Source organism: Octopus bimaculoides, chromosome 24 (assembly GCF_001194135.2).
Source record: "Octopus bimaculoides isolate UCB-OBI-ISO-001 chromosome 24, ASM119413v2, whole genome shotgun sequence".
Classification (NCBI taxonomy): domain Eukaryota; kingdom Metazoa; phylum Mollusca; class Cephalopoda; order Octopoda; family Octopodidae; genus Octopus; species Octopus bimaculoides.
In genome coordinates, this window is record NC_069004.1 from 5,062,457 (window position 1) to 5,067,397 (window position 4,941).

Consider the following 4,941-nt stretch of genomic DNA (forward strand, 5'->3'; position numbering starts at 1 on the left):
GGAGGGAGAGGAGGGTGGTGTTGGTTGTAATGATTATGACCAAGGTTATTAAGATTATTTTTATTATTATTACTATTATTATTATTATTATTATTATTAGTAGTAGTAGTAGTAGTAGTAGTAGTAGTAGTAGTAGTGGCAGCAGCAGCAGCAGCGTTGGCAGTGGCGGTGGAATGAAGGTGGGGCTGGTGGTTATAACGATTATAACAATCAAGAATGGCAGGAGGAGGAAGAGGAGGAGGGAGAGGAGGAGGGAGAGGAGGGGAGGATAGGAGTGGAGGATGGGGAGGAGAGTGGGAGGTGAGAAGGAGGAGAATATTTATGATGATGAGCACGACGCCAACGGCGCCTCTGGCGGTAGGATTTCAAATCAGTTAAGATAACGCGCGTGTAAGCGAAAGATAATTATTATTTGTTTTGCTCAAGGCAGCAACATACTTTATCAGGAACTAAAATATTGGTATACAATTCTATATCTCGCGGCGGAAATATTTGCGTTACCTTTTGAGGTTTCAGCGCGTTGCAGAAGGGATAATTCTATAAAGTATCTCCTGATTTTCTCTTCATATTCTTACCAACAATTTGAACTATCAGAATAGCTAAGAGATCATCTTACGTTAAATCCCGATTCAATTTGACGATGAACTCTCCTTGTCTCCTTGTTGATACGATACATTCGGTTTCACATAGTTTTTGCACAGCGACTAGTTTGTGTGTGATAATTATTTTATTCATTATTCACTTTTAGAACGAGTAACACAGTAGAGATAACTCTCCTTTATACACCTCCAGACGAAGTTACTGGTCTTGTGCCAAAATTTGGGGCCGGCGTTACCGTTCTTCTTTTACATGTTTCAATCTTTAGACGTACGACCCTGACGGAAAACCGCCAGGAAACGTTTAGTCAAACAAGGTGAAACCAGTTCTTATTCATTTTAAGTTTGGCACTTAGTATTTCAGCATCTTTCGCCGACACGCTAAATTATATAACGCATAACATTATTCATAAACCATATATAAAGACCTAAGACTACATCGATATACCACTAACCAATTGTTTCAAGTCTTTGTATAGCTATTTATTTTAAACATATCCTACATCAATATTCGCCCAAGAGGTTTTTCTCCGTAATATCATTTTTCTCTCGTGCGTTGATGATGCTCTAACATATATATGTGTGTACGTGTGTGTGAGTGTATAGGTTTGTATATATATATATGTATGTATGTATGTATGTATGTATGTATGTATGTATGGTTGTTTGTTGTTGATGGTGAGGTGTATCCTTCGTTATGTGTGAAATAGTGTCGCTGTTATGTGGTGTTCTTCCTTTTTTTTATATCTGCATTATCGCTTTGCTTCCATAAACCAAAATTGTATACAGTTTCTTTGCATAGTAAACTGAAAACAGAAGAAAAAAGGAGAGTGTTAGAATATATGAAGAAAAAAAAAGCCCTACATATGGAGATGGAAAAATTTGCATATTTATATACATTGATGGTGGATGTAGGTACGAAAAATAATTTTTAACTATCGCCCTACCACCACATACGTCAGGTTGATTGTAATGCATGCATATATATATATATATATACCACTCTCTTCACATCTCTCTCTCCCTATATATATATATATATATATATATATATAGAGAGAGAGAGAGAGAGAGAGAGAGAGAGAGAGAGAGAGATAGATAGATAGATGAATGTATTTATATTTGTATGTATGTACGTATATATGTATGTTTGTATGTATGTGTGCATGTATGTGTGTATATATGTTTGTATGTATGTGTATAGGCTTGTATGTAGGTAACATTCAAATCACGTTTTTTACTGCATTGCGTTAAACTTAGAAAATGTTTTATTCTAAATAACATAATATATACAATCTAATACACACACACATACACACACACACACAATATATAATATAATATAATATAACATAATATAATATATATCTATGTATGACATACACTAAAATATAACTAGGAATAAAATATTTTATACATACAATAAAATAAAGTAAAGTTTAGCCAATGACAAGATTGTGTCTCTGAACGTCTAAGAAAAGTGATATATCGCAGGAAAAATAATCCGCATGTTTTTAAGAAAATATCCATAACTTCTGTTTTCTAAAACAAAGAAATTTCCAAACAGAAAACTCTGGAAATCATCCAACTTATATTTCATTATTGTTTCTTATCAAGTTTTTTTTTTCTTGGTTTTTGGTTTTTATTATATTATTTAGATCAATAATATTGTTGTTGTTTTTTTCTTAAATTTTTTTTGGATGTATTTTTGAGTTTTAAAAAAAATTTTATTATATGAAGAATCGTTCTTTGTATGCTGAAAGATACAGATCTGCGCATATGCACTTGCTCTCCAAAGAAACAAGCACTTAAATATATGTATACATACATATATACAGAGAGACAGGCAGACAAGCAGATAGATAGATAGATAGATAGATAGACACAAGCACATACATGCATACAAAGACAGACACACATGTATATGTCTATATATTTATTCACACACACACAGAATATAAGCTTTTTGTTTACTAAATCAGAGTTAAGGCATTCAGTATCGTTGAGTGTAACTTATATCCTGTTATAAATTTGAGAGATGTTTCTGTGTTTGTTACGTTTGTACCATGTCTGTACTAGCATCAGATTAACACATACATTTTTAATCTCAAGTAGGTTCAGACGACACAGGAAGTTTCCAGTTCTGTTCGGTCTATTATTGGCCGAATAGACAATCTCCGTCTATCAGGCTCCTTCTACTAGGTCCGATTGTCGCTTACATAATGTGGCTGCGACCATGTCTAATTGAGTTCCTTTCCATCGTTTTTCTAAGGACTCGCGGCTTGTTGTTTGGTTCTATTGCATTTGTGCTAGAGTCTCTCACACAAGAACAACTCTTCGTCCACTTGCGCCAACAGTGTCGACCAAACTCAATGCCATAACCTCCTATGTTTTCTAGAAACATTTCTATCAAGTCTTTTTCTATTTACACAAAGTACATCTAATATCTTCACGCATTCATTTAACGCTATCGCACTATAGACATCTGTATAAAACACAACTTACTTCTTTACAGAAATCTTATGCAAGGCATTTTACATTGTACGTAACTCACTGCTGTGAATAAACTTCACTATTGAATAAGTTGAGTTCTGTCCGTCTGTCTCTGTATACCAATTACTATTGAACTAACTTACGGACACAGTCATCGACAAGCTACCACCGCTGATGTCGTCACTTCAACTCGACTGTAGACGCACCATCGTGTTATAACAACAAGCTACACGTTAGCTACGAAATAGCTAACGTTTCTGCCAGCTCACAGCCTTGACCCAGTGACAAGTATTGCAAGACGACTGGTATTGTTTTGACTGCAAGTTTTACATCAAAACCTCTTTCTCCTAGAGGAACTGCCTTCCCCCACGGCTTTGTCAAAAATAGGAGCCCCTTCTACCCCTGGGAAATCGAATTAACCCAGAAATGAGACCCTGGCAAGTACTGCTGTTCAGAGTCAGAACGGACCTGTGAGTAATGGTAATTCACCGGTTGGCCCACATTCCCCACAAATCTAGAAGACCCTAACTTGGTTCTGACCACCGGATGCAGTTCAATATCATACCCAAGACAATCTATTTAACTCACATATGGTACCCTGAAAGATGCTACCGTCCCGGGTAGGAATGTAACTGGGCATAATGGTAATTTAGGGGTGACTTCACGCTCCCGATAACTCCAAAACTGTACGGTTGAAACCGGATACAGTTTAAATACCCAGAACAATCACACACACAATCGTGCATACATACACACACACACACACACACACACACACACACACACACGTACATACATACATACATACATACATACACACATACATATTCATACATACATGTGTGGTGGGGATGGATGTTAAAAGAAACCGACAAAATATTTTTTGGCGAATTATAAAACACATCAATCGCAGAAAGAAAAATAACATAAAAAACAAAAAAAAGCCAAAAACACAAACCTCTATAACTTGTTCGGTTCCTTGCTTTTTTTCTAAATAACTTTCGCTTAAAAGCTATTGACTGAAGTCTGTAGCACACATTTAAAAGTATCCATTGCTCATAAAACGACCTTATCATTTATAAACCATCAAAGTCCGTTTCATCATCTGACTCTCTAAGTAGCTGCAGCAATTCTTCTTGATCTTGTTTTATATCAATGTCCCGTCCTATCACTTCGTATCGTTTTCCATCTAAACACTCTCTCTGGTGTCTCTCGTTACGTCCTGATCTTTCCACAGTAGGTTATCTTCCGTTCCATCCAATTTATTACCGATACCAGTGTTGAAAAAACTCTTGGAAACAATATGTTCAGGTAAAGCATTTCAAGCTGATTTAAGCTTGGTGGTAACTGCAGCGAGACCAGGCATTTTTTTTCTGTCGTTCTCTCTCTTTTATTTATTATTTCTGATTCATTTCTTTCTTTTTTTTTTAGATTACCCTCGGCTATTTTTTTTGTTTTTTGTTTCTCACTTCGTTTGATGGCATCCATGATATTCCTGGCTTCCCAAAATTCATCCGTAAATTATTTCTTCCAACAGTATCAAGGGGTTGACGAATATTTGTGAAACCACACGAAATTACAGCTTCTTGCGTCCATGATTTTTTTTGTACTTTTTAAACGTTTCAACCATTGGACTGCGGCCAGGCTGGAGCCTCTCCACTTAAAGGGATTTCATCAAGCAAATCGACCTCACTACTTTATCTATCTTTTGCCGAACTACCAATCTACAGGAACATAAATAAAGCGAACCGATGGTGAAGGAGCGGACAAACGCAATCACAAAGACACAAAATCTATCTATCTATCTGTCTATTTATCTGTCTATCTATCTATCTATCTATCTATACACACA